Genomic DNA, 20,677 nt, shown 5'->3' with positions numbered 1-20,677 from the left:
AGTCTGCTTCTCCCTCTGACCCTCCTCCCTCTCATATGCTCTCTCTCTCTCTCATTCTCGCTCTCTCAAATAAATAAATAAAATCTTTAAAAAAAAAAAAAAAAAAAGAACAAATACTATAAAAATCTCTATAGTACCCAAAGCAATCTACACACTTAATGCAATCACTTAATGCAATCAAAACACCACCAGCATTTTTCAGAGTTAGAACAAACAATCCTAAAATTTGTATGGAACCACAAAAGACCCCAAACAGCCAAAGCAATCTTGAAAAAGAAAAGCAAAGCTGGAGGCATCACAATTCCAGACTTCAACTTATATTACAAAACTGGAATGATCAAGACAACATGGTAGTGGCACAAAAATAGACACATAGTTCAATAGAACAGAATAGAAAACCCAGAAATGAACCCACAAATCTATGGTCAATTAATCGTTGACAAAGCAGGAAAGAATATCCAATGAAAAAAAGAGTCTTTAACAAATGGTGTTGGGACAACAGGACAGCAACATGCAAGAGAATGAAACTGGACCACTTTCTAACACCATACAAAAAAATACACAAAATGGATTACAGACCAAAAAATGGATTAAAGACCTAAATTAAGACAGGAAACCATAAAGATCCTAAAAGACAACTGAGGCAGTAACCTCTTTGATACTGGCCATAAGAATATCTCTCTAGAGGGTGCCTGGGTGGCTCAGTTGGTTAAGAGACTGCCTTCGGCTCGGGTCGTGATCCTGGAGTCCCTGGATCGAGTCCCACATCGGGCTCCCTGCTCGGCGGGGAGTCTGCTTCTCCCTCTGACCCTCCCCCCTCGCATGTGCTCTCTCTCATTCTCTCTCTCTCAAATAAATAAATAAAATCTTAAAAAAAAAAAAAAAAAGAATATCTCTCTAGATGAGATCAGGCACGTTCAGGGTGGTATGACCTAACCTTACACCTAAAGGGGAAGGAGAAAGAACAGCAAATAAAGACTAAATCCGGCAGAAGAAGAGAAATAATAAGGAGGAGCAGAAATCAATGAAATAGAAAACAAAAGAAGAGTAAAAAAATATTTAAAAAAAAAGTGTTTCTTTCTTTACAATTTTGAGATGTAGTTTCTTCTAACAAACTGACCAAAATACACTCAGGATATAGTGTATTGCTCTGTTCTGTTCACCTGCCTGTTTATATTCCTTATTTTTTCTCTCTTTTTTGTATTTAAATTTTCATTTTACAGTTACATTCCATCCTTTCATTGTATTTAATTTATTTTTGTACATATATAAGTTTTTCTTTCTGTACATTTTGGGATCTACTTTTCCAGCAAAAGGACCAAAATACACAGGATCCAGTGTATTGTTCTAGTCTGTTCATCTGTCTGATTATATCCTCTTTAAAAAAAATTTTTTTTTCAGTTTCAGGTCTCTTCTGATTTGTTTAGTATATATTTCTCTGGGGTTGTTATTGCCATTTTAGCACTTTGTTCTCTTGTCCATCTATTCTCTGGATAGAATCACAAGAAGGAAAAACACACCTCAAAAAAGAGAACAAAAGGCAGGCAGTACTGACCGCCAGGGACCTAATCAGTACAGACATAAGTAAGATGTCAGAACTAGAGTTCGGAATACCGATTATAAAGATACAAGCTGAGCTTGAAAAAAGCATAGAAGACACTAGAGAATCATTTTCTGGAGAAATAAAAGAACTAAAATCTAATCAAGTCAAAATAAAACAGGCTATTAATGAGATGCCATAAAAAATGGAGGCTCTAACTGCTACGATAAATGAGGCAGAAGAGAGAATTAGTGATATAGAAGACAAAATGATGCAGAATAAAGAAGATGAGAAAAAAAAGATAACTACTGGATCATGAGGGGAGAATTTGAGACATAACTGACACCAGAAAGTGAAACAATATTAGAATAATTGGGATCCCAGAAGAAGGGGAAATAGAGACGGGCAAGAGGTATATTGGAGCAAACTATAGCAGAGAAATTCCTTAATCTGGGGAAGGAAATAGGCATCCAAATCCAGGAGGCACAGAAAACCCCCCTCAAAGTCACCCCAACATACAATAGTGAAACATGCATATCTCAGAGACAAAGAGAAAATCCTGAAAGCAGCTCGGGACAAGAGGTCCATAACCTAAGAAATATTAGACAGGCAGCAGACATATCCACAGAGACCTGGCAGTCCAGAAAAGGCTGGCATGACATATTCAGTGTACTAAATGAGAAGAACATGCAGCCAAGAATACTTTATCCAGCAAGGTTGTCATTCAGAATGGAAGGAGAGATGTAGAGCTTCCAGGATAGAGAGAAACTAAAATAATATGTGATCACTAAACCAGCCATGCAAGAAATATTAAGGGGGATCCTGTAAGTGAAGAGAGCCCAAGAATAACATAGACCAGAAAGGAACAGAGACAGTCTATAGAAACAGGGGCTTTACAGGTAATACAGTGGCAATAAATTCATATCTTTCAATAATTACTCTGAATGTAAATGGACTAAATGCTCCAATCAGAAGACATAGGATATCAAAATGGATGAAAAAATGAGACCCATCAATATTCTGCTTCAAAAAGACTCATTTTACACTGAAAGACACCTCCAGATTGAAAGTGAGAGGGTGGAGAACTATTTATCATGCTAATGGACATCAAAAGAAAGCTGGAGTGGCCATCCTTCTATCAGACAAACTAGATTTTAAACAAAAGACTGTAACAAGACATGAAGAAGGACACTATATCATAACAAAGGGTCTATTAAACAAGAAGACTGAACCATTGTAAATATTTATGCCCCTAAATTGGGAGAAGCCAAATATATAAACCAATTAATAAGAAAATTAAAGAAAATCATTGATAATAATACAACAATAGAGGGGACTTTAACACCCCACTCACAGTAATGGACAGATAATCTAAGCAGAAGATCAACAAGAAAACAAGGGCTTTGAATGACACAGAGGACCAGATGGACTTAACAGATATATACAGAGCATTCCATCCTAAAGTAAAAGAATACACATTCTTCTCGAGTGCACATGGAACATTCTCCAGACGAGATCACATAGTGGGTCACAAATAAGGTTTCCATGGGTACCAAAAGTTTGGGATTATTCCCTGCATATTTTCAGACAATGCTTTGAACCTGGAACTCAATCACAAGGGGAAAGTCGGAAAGAACTCAAATACATGGAGGCTAAAGAGCATCCTACTAAAGAATGAATGGGTCAACCAGGAAATTAAAGAAGAATTAAAAAAATTCATGGAAACAAATGAAAATGAAAACACAACTGCTCAAAATCTTTGGGATGCAGCAAAGGCAGTCCTAAGTGGAAAGTATATAGCAATACAAGCCTTTCTCAAGAAACAAGAAAGGTCTCAAATACACAACCTAACCTTACACCTAAAGGGGAAGGAGAAAGAACAGCAAATAAAGACTAAATCCAGCAGAAGAAGAGAAATAATGAGGAGCAGAAATCAATGAAATAGAAACCAAAAGAAGAGTAGAACAGATCAACAAAACTAGGAGCTGGTTGTTTGAAACAATTAATAAGATTGATAAAGCCCTGGCTAGACTTATCAAGAAGAAAAGAGAAAGGATCCAAGTAAATAAAATCATGAATGAAAGAGGAAGATCACAAACAACACCAAAGAAATACAAGCAATTATAACAACATATTATGAGCAACTATATGCCGACAAATTAGACAATCTGGAAGAAATGTATGCATTCCTAGAAACAGATAAACTACTAGAGACATAAACTACCAAAACTGAAACAGGAAGAAATAGAAAACCCGAACAGACCAACAACCAGGAAAGAAACTGAAGAAGTAATCAAAAATTTCCCGACAAACAAGAGTCCAAGGCCAGATGGCTTCCCAGGGGAATCCTACCAAACATTTGAAGAATTCATACCTATTCTTCTGAAGCTGTTTCAAAAAATAGAAATGGAACGAACTTCCAAACTCTTTCTATGAGGCCAGCATTACATTGATCCCAAAACCAAAGACTCCACCAAAAAGATTTACAGACCAATATCCATGATGAACATGGATGCCAAAATTCTCACCAAAATACTAGCCAGTAGGATCCAACAGAACATTAAAAGGATTATTCACCACGCCTACATGGGATTTATTTCTGGGTTCCAAGGGTGATTCAACAACCACAAATCAAGTAATTTGATACATCATATTAACAAAAGAAAGGACAAGAAACATATGATCCTCTCAATAGATGCAGAGAAAGCATTTGACAAAATACAGTATTCTTTCTTGATTAAAACTCTCCACAGTGTAGGGATAGAGGGAACATACCTCAATGTCATAAAAGCCATCTACGAAAATCCCACAGCGAATATCATTCTCAATGTGGAAAAACTGCGAGCTTTTCCCCTAAGGAGGAACACAACAGGGATGTCCACTATCACCACTGTTGTTCAACGTAGTACTAGAAGTCCTAGCCTCAGCAATCAGAGAACAAAAAGAAAGAAAAGACATCCTAATCAGCAAATAAGAAGTCAAACTCACACGTTGCAGATGACATGAAACTCTATGTGAAAAACCCAAATGACTCTACTGCAAAATTGCTAGAACTCATACAGGAATTCAGCAATGTGGCAGGATATAAAATCAATGCACAGAAATCAGTTGCATTATATCTATTAACAATGACACAGAAAAAGAGAAATTAAGGAGTCAATCCCATTTACAATTGCACCAAAGGCCATATACCTAGGAATAAACCTATCAAATGAGGCAAAGGATCTGTACTCAGAAAATTATAGGATGCTCATGAAAACATTGAGGAAGACACAAAGAAATAGAAAAAATGTTCCATGCTCATGGACTGGAAGAACAAATATTGTTAAATTGTCCATGCTACCTAAAACAATCCATTCAATGCAATCCCTATCAAAACACCATCGACTTTTTTCACAGAGCTGGAACAAACATTCCTAAAATTTGTATGGAACCAGAAAACACTCTGAATAGCCAAAGGAATGTTGAAAAAGAAAACCAGAACTGATGGCATCACAATCCTGGACTTAAAGCTATATTACAAAGTTGTAATCATCAAGAAAGTATGGTATTGGCACAAAAACAGACACATAGATCAATGGAACAGAAGGAGAACCGAGAAATGGATCCTCAATTCTATGGTAAACTAATCTTTGACATAGCCGGAAAGAATATCCAGTGGAAAAAATACAGTCTCTTCAACAATTGGCGTTGGGAAAATTAAAGAGCCACATGCAGAAGAATGAAACTGGACAAATTCCTTATACCATACACAAAAATAGACTCAAAATGGATGAAAGACCTAAATGTGAGTCAGGAATCCATTAAAATCCTAGAGGATAACACAGGCAGCAACCTCTGTGACCTTGGCCACAGCAACTTCCTTCAAGACACATCTGCAAAGACAGAAATGAACTACTGGGACTTCATCAAGATAAAAAGCTTTTGCACAGCAAAGGAAACATTTGACAAAACCAAAAGACAACAAACAATGGGAGAATATATTTGTAAATGACATATCAGATAATGGGCTACTATCCAAAATCTTTAAAGAACTTATCAAACTCAACACCCAAAGAACAAATAACGGAATCAAGAATTAGGCAGAAAACTTGAACAGACATTTCTCCCAAGAAAACATACAAATGCCAATAGACACATGAAAAAATGCTCCCCATCACTTGGCATTAGGAAATACAAATCAAAACCACAAGCGATACCACCTCACACCAGTCAGAATGGCTAAAATTAACAAGTCAGGAAATGATAGATGTTGGCGAAGATGCAGAGAAAGGGGAAGCCTCTTACACTGTTGTTGGGAATGCAAACTGGTACAGCCACTCTGGAAAACAGTATGGAGGTTTTTCAAAAAGTTGAAAATAGAGCTACCCTACAACCTAGCAATTATATTACTAGGTATTTACCCCAAAGATAAAAACGTAGTGATCTGAAGGGGCACCTGTACCCCAATGTTTATAGCAGCAATGTCCACAATAGTCAAACTATGGAAAGAGCCCAGATGTCCATCGACAGATGAATGGATAAAGAAGATGTAGGATTTTTGGGGCAAAGACGGCAGAGAAGTAGGAGATCCTATCTCAACCAGTCCCCTGAATTCAGCTGGATATCTACCAGACCACTCTGAACACCCACAAAATCAGACTGAGATGTAAGAAGATATATCTGGATCTCTACAAACAGAATATCATTGGTGGATGGTTTCAAGGTATGAAGTGGGGAGCCGTAATTTCGGAGGCAAATATCGGAAGATAAATGGAACAGGGAGGGAGGCTCCGGGATCCTGTGCCACTGGAGTGCAAAAGCCTCCCATGCTGGAGACCGGGCAAAGACTTGCAGACTGGTAGTGGTGGGGAAAGGACTTTAGGGCAGTCCCCCGGATTGAAACCTGGAGCTCCGAGGGCACAGGTGCGAACTGGGGGCAGCTGGTGGTTTTAGAAACACAAGAGTAGAGACAAGCCTGGACCTGGAGGCGAGGGCTGGGAGTGCTGCTGTGGGGCACACAACCCAGGTCACCACAGTTTTAGCAGCACAGACAGAAATGAAGACTGTGGCCTGGACAGCTCACTGAAGAACAGACTGTGATCTATCTGTTCTGAGGCAGAGGTTTGGAAATGATCAGTTCTGCTCTAAGTGTTGGAAGAGACATGGAAATCTGCCAGGGAAAGCAACCAGAGAACAAAAGCCCCCCCAAAACCGGTTTTCACTGAGCCCATACCCCCCACGCACAAACAGGGAGCAGGGCAACTCAGCCCAAACACGGTTGCCTGAGTAACAGCGCAGCAGGCCCCTCCCCCAGAAGACAGGCTGGAAGAACAAGAGGCCGGCAACCCTAAGGTACCAATAAAGCAGGTGCATCTTGCTTGGGTTCTGGTCAATAATTTGGAATCTGTACATCCCCTCAACCACCCCTCAACAGAATGACTAAGAGGAGGAACCCCCAAAATAGGAAAGACTCAGAGATCGTGACCTCTGATGCGGAACTGATGGATATGGATATAAGCTAGATGTCGGAAATGGACTTCAGGGTCACAGTTATAAAGACAATAGCTAGGATGGAGAAAACGATTAATGGCAACATAGATTCTCTAAGGGCAGAAAAGAGAGCTGATCTGGCAGAACTTAAAAATACTATCAGTGAGATCCTATCTAATCTAGATACACTAACAGCTAGGGTAAACAAGGGAGAAGAATGAATTAGTGATCTAGAAGACAAAGAGAGAAAAGAAGGAACAGGAGGAGGCCTGGAACAAACAGCTTAATATCCATGAAAACAGAATTAGAGAAATAAGTGATGCTATGGAACATTCCAATGTCAGAATCATTGGGATCCCTGAGGGGATGGAGAGAGAGAGAGGACTAGAAGATATATTTGAGCAAATCATAGCTGAGAACTTCCCTAATCTGGGGAATGAAACGAGCATTCTTGTCCTAGAGGCAGAGAGGACCCCTCCCAAGATCAAGGAGAACAGACCAGTGCCCCAGCAAGTAATAGTAAAACTCACAAAACTTAGAACCAATGAAACCATCGTAAGGGAACTTGGGGGAAGAGATTCCTTATGTACAGAGGGAGGAACATCTGAATAACATCAGACCTGTCCACAGAGACTTGGCAAGCCAGAAAGGGCTGGCAAGACATATTCAGGGTACTAAATGAGAAGAACATGCAGCCAAGAACACTTTATCTGGCAAGGCTGTCATTTCGAATGGATGGAGAGATACAGAGCTTCCAGGACTGGCAGAAACTGAAAGAATATGTGATCACTAAGTCGGCCCTGCAAGAAATATTAAGGGGGGGTTCTATAACAGGAGAAAGACCCCAAGAGTGATATAGAACAAAAATTTACAATCTATAGAAACAAGGATCTCACAAGCAACATGATGACAATAAAATCATATCTTTCAATAATCACTCTCAACATGAACGGCCTAAATGCTCCCATGAAATGGCACAGTGTTGCAGACTGGATAAAAAGACAGGACCCATCCATATGCTGTCTACAAGAGACTCATTTGGAACCTAAAGATACATCCAGACTGAAACTGAACGGATGGAGATCCATCTTTCATGGCAACGGACCTCAAAAGAAAGCTGGGGTAGCAATTCTCACATCAGACAAATTAGATTATAAGCTAAAGACTGTAGTTAAAGACACAGAAGGACACTATATCATTCTTAAAGGGTCTATTCCACAAGAAGATCTAACAATTTTAAATATCTATGCCCCCAACATGGGAGCAGCCATCTACATAAGCCAACTGTTAACCAAAATAAAGAGACATATTGATAATAATATGTTAATTGTAGGAGACCTAAACACTCCACTCTCAGCAACAGACAGATCATCTAAGCAGAAAATCAACAAAGAAACAAGAGCTTTGAATGACACACTGGACCAGATAGACCTCAAAGATATATACAGAACATTCCACCCTAAGAAAACAGAATACTCATTCTTCTTGAGCTCACATGGAACTTTCTCCAGAATAGACCACATACTGGGTCACAAATCAGGTCTGAACTGATACCAAAAGACTGAGATTATTCCCTGCATATTCTCAGACCATAATGCTTTAAACTGGAACTCAATCATAAGAAAAAATTTGGAAGAAATTCAAACACTTGAAAGCTAAAGACCACTCTGCTTAAGAATGTTTGGGTCAACCAGGAAATCAAAGAAGAACTTAAACAATTCATGGAAACCAATAAGAACGAAAACACATAGGTCCAAAACCTATGGGCTACTGCAAAGGCTGTCCTGAGGGGGAAATACACAGCCATCCAAGCCTCACTCAAAAAAGTAGAAAATCCCGAATTCACCAACTAACTCTACACCTTAAAGAACTGGAGAAGAAACAACAAATGATGCCAAAGCCATGCATTAGAAGAGAAATAATTAAGAGTACAGCAGAGATAAACGAATTAGAAACTAGAAATACAGTAGAGCAGATCAGTGAAACTAGAAGCTGGTTCTTTGAAAGAATTAATAAGATTGATAAACCACTGGCCAGACTTATCCAAAAGAAAATAGAAAGGACCCAAATTAATAAAATTATGAACAAAAGGGGAGAGATCACAACTAACACCAAGGAAATAGAAACAACTATTAGAAATTATTACCAACAACTATATGACAATAAATTAAGCAACTTGGAAGAAATGGATGTCTTCTGGGGAAACCTACAAACTACCAAGACTGAAACAGGAAGAAATTGACAACCTGAATAGACCAATAACCAGTAACGAGATTGAAGCAGTGATCAAAAACCTCCAAAAAAACAAGAGTCCAGGGCCTGACGGATTCCCTGGGGAATTCTACCAAACATTCAAAGAAGAAATAATACCTATTCTCCTGAAGCTGTTTCAAAAAATAGAAACAGAAGGAAAGCTTCCAAACTCATTCTATGAGGCCTGCATTACCTTGATCCCCAAACCAGGCAGAGACCCCATCAAAAAGAATTTCAGACTGATATCCCTGATGAATATGGATTCCAAAATCCTCAACAAAATCCTAGCTAACAGGATCCAACAATACATTTTTTTAAAAGATTTTTATTTATTTATTTGACAGAGAGAGACAAAGCGAGAGACGGAACACAAGCAGGTGGAGTGGGAGAGGGAGAAGCAGGCTTCCCGTGGAGCAGGGAGCCCGATGCGGGACTCGATCCCAGGACCCTGGGATTATGACCTGAGCCGAAGGCAGACGCTTAAGGATACAAAATCAATGCACAGAAATCAGTTGCTTTCTTATACACTAACAATGCAAGTATAGAAAGAGAAATTAGAGAATCAATTCCATTTATAATAGTACCACAATCCATAAGATACCTCGGAATAAACCTAACCAAAGAGGTAAAGGATCTATACTTTAGGAACTACAGAACACTCATGAAAGAAATTGAAGAAGACACAAAAAGATGGAAAAACATTCCATGCTCATGGATCAGAAAATAAACATTGTTAAAATGTCTATGCTGCCCAGAGCAATCTATACCTTCAATGCCATACTGATCAAAATTCCAATGACATTTTTCAAAGGGCTGGAACAAACAATCCTAAAATTTGTATGGAATCAGAAGAGACCCTGAATCGCCAAGGAAATGTTGAAAAAGAAAAACAAAGCTGGGGGTACCACGTTGCCCAATGTCAAGCTATATTACAAAGCTGTGATCACCAAGACAGCATGGTACTGGCACAAAAACAGACATATCGACCAAAGGAACAGAATAGAGAACCCAGATATGGACCCTCAACCTACGGTTAAATAATCTTCGACAACATAGGAAAAAATATGCAATGGAAAAAAGTCTCGTCAATAAATGGTGCTGGGAAAATTGGACAGCCACATGCAGAAGAAGGAAACTCGACCATTCTCTTACACTATACAGAAAGATAAACTCAAAATGCATGAAACATCTCAATGTGAGACAGGAATCCATCAAAATCCTAGAGGAAAACATAGGCAGTATCCTCTTCAACATTGGTCACAGGAACTTCTTTCAAGAGACATCTCCAAAGGCAAGGGAATCAAAAGTGAAAATGAAGTTTTGGGATTTCATCAAGATAAAAAGCTTCTGCACAGCAAAGGAAACAGTCAACAAAACAAAGAGGCAGCCCACGGAATGGGAGAAGATATTTGCAAATGACACTACAGACAAAGGGCTGATATCCAATATCTATAAAGCACTTCTCCAACTCAACACCCAAGAAACAAATAATCAAGTCAAAAAATGGGCAGAAGACATGAACAGACACTACTCCAAAGAAGACATACAAATGGCTACCAGACACATGAAAAAATGTTCATCATTCACCATTAGGTAAATTCAAATCAAAACTACATTGAGATACCACCTTACACCAGTTAGAATGGCAAAAATTGACAAGGCAGGAAGCAACAAATTTTGGCAAGGATGTGGAGAAAGGGGAACCCTCTTACATTGTTGGTGGGAATGCAAGTTGGTACAGCCACTTTGGAAAACAGTGTGGAGGTGTCTCAAAAAGTTAAAATAGAGCTACCCTATGACCCAGCAATTGCACTATTGGGTATTTACCCCAACGATACAGATGTAGTGAAAAGAACGGCAATATGCATCCCAATGTTCATAGCAGCCATGTCCACAATAGCCAAACTGGAAGGAGCCAAGATGCCCTTCAACAGAGGAACGGATAAAGAAGATGTGGTTCATATATACAATGGAATATTACTCAGTCATCGCAAAGATGAATACCCAACTTTTCATCAGCATGGATGAGACTGGAGGAGATTATGCTACGTGAAATAAGTCAAACAGAGAAAGTCAATTATCATATGGTTTCCCTTATTTGTGGAACAGAAAGAATAGCATGGAGGACATTAGGAGAAGGAAGGGTAAAGCGAAGGGGGGGTAATTGGAGGGGGAGACGAACCATGGGAGACTATGGACTCCAAGAAACAAACTGAGGGTTTTAGAGGGGAGGGCTGTGGGGGGATGGGTTGGCCCGGTGATGGTATTAAGGAGGGCACATATTGCATGGAGTACTGTGTGTTCTACAGAAACAATGAATCCTGGAACACTACATCAAAAACTAATGAAGTACTGTATGGTGACCAACATAACATAATAATTTTTAAAAAATTAAAAATAAAAATAAATAAAAATTAAAAAACAATGACTAAAGTAAAAAAAAATAATAAAGTAACTCAGGGAAGTAGGAAGTGGAATGTTGATGTAACAAGATTGGCCATGCTTAAGGAAAAAAAAAAAAGTGGCATATATATATACAATGGCTTACTACTCAGCCATCAAAAAATGCACTGACGTGGATAGAACTAGAGACTATTATGCTAATCAAAATACGTCAGTCAGAGAAAGATGAATATTATGTGATTTCACACATATGTGAAATTTAAGAAGCAAAAGGTGCAAAGGAGAAAAAAGGAGACAGAGAGGCAAAGCAAGCAATAGCCCCTTAAGTATAGAGAATAAATTGATGGTTACCAGAGGGAAGGTGGGTGGCAGGATGGGTTAAATAGGTGATGGGGATTAAGGAATGCACTTGTGATGAGCATTGGGTGGTATATGGAAGTGTTGAATCACTATATTGTACACCTGAAATTAATATTACACTGTATGTTAACTAACTGGAATTTAAATAAAAACTTAAAAATATAAAAAAAATGGATAAACCCACTGCTAAAGCTTTTAGACATAAAAACAAAATATAAATATTATTAATGCATTAACACTGTGAATTGCATAACCAGCAGCATGGACATTTTATTTATAAAAGGCTAAAAATATTAATGTTGGCTTTGACAATTACCAGACATAAATAACGAGTATCTATCTCACATAAAATTCAAGATATAAATTTTTCCTAGTCAAAGAGTACTTATAAGAACAATCAAGTGCACGTATTGAATGGAGCAGTGGGTGTTATATGCAAACAATGAATCATGGAACACTACATCAAAAACTAATGATGTGGGGTGCCTGGGTGGCTCAGTCATTAAGTGTCTGCCTTCAGCTCAGGTCATGATCCCAGGGTCCTGGGATCAAGCCCTGCATTGGGCTCCCTGCTCCTCGGGAAGCCTGCTTCTCACGCTCCCCCTGCTTGTGTTCCCTCTCTTGCTGTGTCTTTCTCTGTCAAATAAATAAATAAAATCTTGAAAAAAAAATACTAATGTAATGTATGGTGATTAACATAACATAATAAAATAAAATTTAAAAAAAAAAGAACAATCAAGTGCAAACTTGAAAAGCTAATATCAAAATACCTATATAACTAGCTTATGTAAGTAATAATAGGGACCACAAAGGCTCTAATGAATAACGAGTTATTGCTAAACAACTCACATCAGACAACTTCCATCCAATTTATTGTAGGTTCCTTTAAGTCAGGCTCATTTTTAGACTTCAGTACACATTAAACATTAGTAGAAAAATATCATGTGTTTACTTTTATAAAGAATAAAATATTTCTGGAGAATATTAATTTTTGCAATACAGTTATAGTAGAAAAGGACATCAATGAAGTAAAGCTTAGAAGGTTGATTGATACATATCAAAAAATGAACAAATATTTCTTCCTTATTAATAAGTCAAAATTGTACTAATTAGAATATCTCTTAGCAAATAAGGACTCTATTTACTATGATGAGATAGTGAATTTATACTCCCATAAATGCTATTATTTATTCAAATATCTGCATGGATACTTGAATCTTTCTGATTCTAGTTTAAAAGATAATGTATTTCATATACTTTATTCCTAATTTTTGAAAAGGTCTGAAATTTAGAAAGAAATCTTACCTAAAATCTCTGTATTTCATTCATAAAAATTATAAATATTAATTTATTGCTAGCAGAGGCTTCAGCACTTGATCATAAAACCTTTCAAAGTATTTTGAAAATACAAATACTACCCAAAGATAGCTGAAGTACTAATTATGGAGAAGTGGTCTCCAGGCGCCCACTTGAAAACCTTCACTACTACAGGGGAAGGGGTTAAGATGGTGGAGTATGAAGGGGACCCTATGCTTGCCTCATCTCTTGAAAACAGATAGATAAATATCAAATCATTCTGATCACCCAGGAAATCAATGGGAGGATGGACAGAACAAACTGCACAACTACAGGGAGAAAAGAGGCCACATCAAGGAAGGTAGGAGGTGCAGAGACATGATGTGGGGGAAAAAAATCACAGGTGTTGCAGAATGGAGGGAGCTCTGTTGACAGCAAGGGGAGAGAGAGAAAGATTGAGGAGTGCACAGGGGATTGCACAAGAAAAACATTTCCCCCAAACCACTGATTGGGAAAACAAGAGGGACTAGGGAAAACAAGAGGGGTCTTAGTTTGCATGAGGAGAAACAGTTCCCACTCTTGGGAGTGCATTTAGGAGAGGGGGCACTGCCTCTCAGAGGACAAGAGTTGGCAGGTGCCATTGCACTGCCTCACTCATTAGCATAAGAGAAGAGACACCTGATGAGGGAAGTTAACCTGGACACCAGCTTCTTGCTGTTCTTTACTATAAACTCCAATCCTCTGTACACTCATGCGACTGCCCTTCAGGGACAATCCAGCACCAGCCACAGTGTGGTGAGACCCTTCCCCAGAGGATCAGTTGGGTCCAGGCCATGCTGGTTTCCCAAAATTTGGAGTTTTGAAACCTAGCTGGCATGCCTGAGATAAAACACAGGATCACTGCGCCACCAGGTGGGCAAACAGCTCAGATACAGACAGAGTGAAGGCAAAAATCTGAGGGATGCCTAGGACACACAAGGAGAGACTGTTCATTCACTCTTCTGTGAGGGTGAACTGAACAGCTATGGGTGTGAACGTCCCTCTCTGGGGACAAGAGAGCAGACCGATGTCATTTCTCCCCTTGCCCATCAGCACAGATGGAATTCAGTGAGCAGCATAGCAACCACAGTGAAGACTTGAGCTGCTTACACCAAGCCCTGTCCCCCTGTGCTCTGCAGGTGCTTTTTCACTAGGGTAAGAGTGCCTGAGAGTCACATCAGCAGTGGGCTCCTCCCCCAAAAGACCAGTACAACCCCCTCTCCCCTGCACACACCAAATCAACTGACCATAGAATACTGCAAACCTTCAGCTCTAGTGGAAATAGGATTTGGCCTCTTTTAACATGCAGACAACTACTTAAAACTCGACACACACTGGACAAGGTCCAAACACTCTCCACTACATGCAAGGAAAACTGTGCAGGGGACTGACCTGAGGAAAAGAGCAGCCAAAACACAACAGCAGAGTGCACACAGCATACACCAGAAACAATTCCCGAAGAACCAGATCCTGGACAGTATACGAATTCATCCCAAAAGAAAGAACAAGAAGTCAAGGATAGGGATCTCATCAAAACAGATATAAGTAATATGCCTGAACCAGAATTTAAAACAACAGTCAGAAGGATACTGGCTTGGCTAGAGAAAAACACCAGGAGTCCCTCACCACAGAGATAAAAGACCTAAAACCTAGTCTAGCCAAATTAAAAAATGGTATAATGGAGATGTGAAACTGACTGGATGTAATGACCACAAGTAGGGAACAATCAGAAGAACAAATAAGTGATAAAGAAGATAAAATTGTGGAAAATAATGAAGCTGAAAAGAAGAGGGAAAGAAAAATACTGGACCATTAATGTACACTTAGGGACCTCAGCAACTATATGAAGCATAATAACATTCATATCATAGGGGGCCCAGAAGAAGAAGAGAGTGAAAAATGAGCAGAAGGTTTATTTGAGGAAATTAGAGCTGAAAACTTCCCTAATCTTGGGAAGGAAACAGATATCCCAATCCAGAAGGCACAGAGAACTCCCATCAAAATCAACAAAGCAAACTAACACTAAGATATATTATAGTTAAATTTGAAAAACACAGTGATAAAGGTAAAATCCTAAAAGGAACAAGACAAAAAAGAAGTCCCTAACTTATAAGGGAAGACAAATAAGGTTAGCAGCGGATCTCTCCACAGAAACATGACAGGCCAGGAGGGAGTAGCATGATAGATTCAACATGTTGAATGGGAAAAAATATATATGCAGCCAAGAATACTTTATCCAGCAAGGCTGCCATTCAGAATAGAAGGAAATATAAGTTTCCCAGATAAAAACTAAAGGAGTTCATGACCACTAAACCAGCCCTGCAGGAAATATTAAAGGGGACTCTTTGAGTGGGAAAGTAAGACCAAAAGCACCAAGGACTAGAAAGGAACACAGAAAATCTCCAGAAACACTGACTTTACAGGTAATACAATGGCACTAAATTCCTATCAATAATCACTCTCAGTGTAAATGAACTAAATTCTCCAATCACAAGTTATAGGGTATCAGATTGGATAAAAAAACAAGACCCATCTATAAGCTGCCTAAAAGAGACTCATTTTAGACCTAAGGACACCTGCAGATTGAAAGTGAGGGGATGGAGAACCATTTATCATGGTAACAGATGTCAAAAGAAAGCGAAAATAGCCATACTTCTATCAGACAAACTAGATTTTAAACCAAAGCCTGCTACAAGAGATGAAGAAGGGCACTATATCATAATAAAGGGGTCTATCCAACAAGAAGATCTAACAATTGTAAATATTTATGCCCCCAAATTCAGAGGACTGAAATATATAAATCAAATAATAACAAACAAAAAAGAACCCATTGATAATAACACAATAATAGTAGGGGACTTCAACACCTCACTTATATCAATGGACAGATCATCTAAGTAGAAAATCAACAGGGAAACAATGACTTTGAATGACATGCTAGACCAGATGGACATATAACGAATATATTTGGAACATTTCATCCTAAAGCAGCAGAATACACATTCTTTTCGTGTGCATAGGAAACAGTCTCCAGAAAAGATCACATATTGGGTCACGAATCAACCCTTAACAAACAGAAAAAGATTAAGATCAAACCATGCATGTTTTCTGACCACAACACAATGGAACTAGAAGTCAACACAGGAAAAAATTTGGAAAGACCACAAGTACATGGAGGTTAAGGAACATCTTCTTACTGGAGAATGAATAGGTTAACCAGCAAATTAATGAATATGTAAAAAAAAATACATGGAAGCAAATGAAAATAGGACAGTCCAACACATTTGGGATGCAGCAAAAGCTGTCAAAACAGGGAAATGTACAGTAATACAAGCCTACCTCAAGTAGCAAGAAAAATCTCAAATATACAACCTAGCCTTACACCTAAAGGAGGTAGAAAAGGAACAGAAAGTGAAGCCTAAAATCAGTAGAAGAAGGGAAATGATAAAGATTAGAGCAGAAATAAACGATAGAGAAACAAACAAAAAACAGAACATATCAATGAGGCTAGGAACTGTTTTTTTGATAGAATTAATCAAATTGATAAATCCCTAGCCAGTCTTATCAAAAAGAAAAGAGAAAGTACCCAAATAAAATCACAAATGAGAGAGGAGAGATCACAGCCAACACCACAAAAATACAAACAATTGTAAGAGACTATTATAAAACTGGGCAATCTGGAAAAAATGGATAAATTCCTAGAAACATACAAACCACCAAAACTGAAACAGGGAGAAATACAAAATTTGAACAGGCCAATAACCAGGAAAGAAATTGAATCACTAATCAAAAATCTATCAAAAAACAAAAGTTCAGGGCCAGATGGCTTCCCAGGGGAATTCTACCAGTTAGTTATTTAAAGAAGAGTTAATACCTATTCTTCTGAAACTGTTCCAAATATAGAAATAGAAGGAAAGTTTCCAAATTCATTCTATGAGGCCAGCATTACCTTGATTCCAAAACCAGACAAAGACACCACCAAAAAGGAGCAGGATAATATCCCTGATGAACACGGTTGCAAAATTTCTCAACAAAATACAAATCAAATTCAACAGCACATTAAAAGAATCATTCAACACCATCAAGTGGGAATTATTCCTGGGCTGGAAGGGTGGTTCCATATTTGCAAATCAATCAAAATGATACACCACATTAACAAAAGAAAGGATAAGAAACATATAATCCCCTCAATAGATGCAGAAAAAACATTTGATAAAGTACAGCATACATTCTTGATAAAAACCTCAACAATGTAGTGATAGAGGGAACATATATCAACATAATAAAGGCCATATATGAAAAACCCACAGGTAATATCATTCTCAATGGAGAAAAACAGAGAGCTTTTCCTCTATGGTCAGGAACAAGACAGGGATATTCACTCTTACTTTATTACTTAACACAGGACTAGAAGTACTACCTTCAGGAATCAGACAACAAAAAGAAATAAAATGTATCCAAATTGTCAAGGAAGAAGTCAAATTTTCACTACTTGCAGATGACATGATACACTCTGTAGAAAACCTGAAAGACTCTACCAAAAAAATACTAAAACTGATATAAGAATTCTGTAGAGTTGCAGGACACAAAATCAATGAACAGAAATCTGTTGCATTTCTATACACGAGTAATGAAGCAGCAGAAAGAGAAATCAAGGAATCTATCCCATTTACAACTGCACCAAAAACCATAAGATACCTAGGAATAAACCTAATCAAGGCGGTAAAAGATCTGTACTCTGAAAACTATAGAACACTTATGAAAGAAACTGAAGTGGACACAAAGAAATGGAAACACATTCTATGCTCATGGATTGGAAGAACAAATATTGTTAAAATATCTATACTACCAGCAATCTACACATTCAATGCAATCCCTATCAAAATACCACCAGCATTTTTCACAGAGTTAAAACAAACAATCCTAAAATTTGTATGAAACCACAAAAAACTCTGAATAGCCAAAGCAATCTTGAAGAAGAAAAGCAGATCTGGAGGCATCACACTTCCATACTTCAAGCAATATTACACTCAAAACAGTATGTGCTAGCACAGAAACATACACATAGATCAGTGGAACAGAACAGAAAACCAAGAAGTGGACCCACCAATATACTGTCAACTAATTTTCAATAAAGCAGGAAAGAACATCCAATGGAAAAAAGTCTCTTCAACAAATGGTGTTGGGATATCTGGACAGCAATATGCAAAAGAAGGAAACTGGACCACTTTCTTACACCATACACAAAAATAAATTCAAAATGGATGAAAGACCTAAATGTGAGGCAGGAAACCATCAAAATCCTAGAGGAGAATACAGACAGCAACCTTTTTGATATCAGCTGTAGCAACTTTTTACAAGGCATGTCACAGGAAGCAAGGAATCAAAAGCAAAAATGAACTATTGGGACTTCATCACCACAAAATGCTTCTGCACAGTAAAGGAAACTATCAAAACTAAAAGGCAGGGAGCAGCAAGATGGCAGAGGAGTTGGAGACCTAAATTTCGTCTGGTCCCAGAAATTCAGCTAGATAGGGATCAAACCATTCTGAACACCTACACCTATGAACTCAACAGGAGATTGAAGAAAAGAATAGCAGCAACTCTCTGAACAGAAAAGTGATCACTTTCTGGAAGGTAGGACGTGCGGAGAAATGAATCCGAGGCAATATTCAGGAAGATAGACGGCGGGGGGAGGGAGCCTCCGTCAGGTGGCTACTGGCAAGTGATAGAGCAGCAGAGCACAAAATCGGAAATTTTAGAAGTCGGCTCTGCTGAGGGAAGATGCTCCAGTGGCTAAGCCAGGGGTGGAACACTTGCTGGGACAGTGTGGTCTCAGGACCCTCAGGGTCACAGAAAGACCGGGGTGCCTGAGTGCGGCAGAGCTCCCAGGTATCAGAGCAGGGAAGCTGACTACAGAGATGGAGCTGAGGAGTGGGCTCTAAGCTCGGGGTTGCCATAAACCGGGATCTGCGGCACAGTCAGGCCACTGCTCTTCCAGCAGGGACCCAACAAGGCAGATCAGGGGAGACTCCCCTTCCTCCCCCCAGGAGGAGCGGCACAGGAGCGCACTGCAGGAATCTGCTGGGTTTGGAGACTCCAAATGGGGTCATGTGCTAGAGACGGAAATGCTCGGTCACAGGCTGGGTGAGCTCGGAGTGCGGCCGGAGACCGGGGAGACAGGAGTGATTGACTGCTTTTCTCTGGGGGCTCACTGAGGAGTGGGGCCCCCAAGTTCTCGGCTCCTCCGGGGTAGAGATTGGGAGGCCGGCTGCCATTTTCACTCTCATCCTCCAAAGCTGTACGGAAAGCTTGCAGAGAACAAAAGCTCCCAAGAGCAAACCAAAGCAGATTACTTAGCCTGGCCCCCAGCAAGGGCGGGGCAATTCTGCCTCTGGCAAAGACATTTGAGAACCACTGCAACAGGCCCCTCCCCCAGAAGACCAGAAAGAACAGCCAGCCAAGACCAAGTTTACCTATCAATGAGAACGGCAGAACTCGAGCACTAGGGGAATATTGCACATAGAATTCATGGCTTTTTTCCCATAATTCTTCAGTCTTTCAAAGTTAAATTTTTTAATTTTCTTTTTTTTCTTTTTCTTTTTTTTTTCTGTTTCTTTTTCCCTTTTTCAACCAACATCTTATCAATCCCTTTTTTAAAAAATCTTTTTTATTTTTCATTTTTAGAGTCATAATCTATCCCTTCATAGTAGTTAACCTTATTTTTGGTATATATATATAAGTTGTTCTCTCTTTAAAATTTTGGGATACAGTTTCTTCTAACAGACCAAAATATACCCTAAATTTTTAGTGTATGGCTTTGTCCTAATCTCCTGCCTGATCACATTCTCTCTCTTTTTTTTTTTTAATCTTCTTCTTTCTTTTTTCAACCAACTTATCTTATCAATTCCTTCTATAAAAATTTTATAATTTTCATCTTTACATTCATATTCCATCCCTTCATCATATTTACCCTTATTTTTGTACATATATAAGCTTTTCTTTCTTTAAAATTTTGGGAGGCACTTTCTTCTAACAGACCAAAATATGCCCAAAATCTAGTGTGTGGCATTGATCTATGCACCAGACTGATCATATTTGATTATATTCTCTTTTTGATTTTTGTTTGTTTGTTTTTTATCTTTTTCTCTTTCTTTTTCTTTATTTCCCTTTCTTTTCCCCTGGTTTCAGGTCTCTTCTGATTTGTTTAGTGTATATTTTTCTGGGGTTGTTGTTACCCTGTGAACATTTTGTTCTCTCATTCCTCTGTTCTCCTCTGGACAAAATGACAAGATGGAAAAAATCACCTCAAAA

The 20,677-nt window shown here is 38.7% G+C and overlaps 1 protein-coding gene across 4 annotated transcripts in view; it reads right to left on the bottom strand.

Moving 5' to 3' along the window:
* Positions 1-20,677, bottom strand: part of LOC118528854 (ribosomal protein S6 kinase alpha-6) — a 201,712-nt gene that overhangs the window by 25,930 nt on the left and 155,105 nt on the right. The window lies entirely within an intron of this gene.

The sequence above is a fragment of the Halichoerus grypus genome, chromosome X (assembly GCF_964656455.1).
Source record: "Halichoerus grypus chromosome X, mHalGry1.hap1.1, whole genome shotgun sequence".
NCBI lineage: Eukaryota > Metazoa > Chordata > Mammalia > Carnivora > Phocidae > Halichoerus > Halichoerus grypus.
Note: the sequence above shows the minus strand (reverse complement) of the source record. Positions and strands in the feature narration are given on the sequence as shown.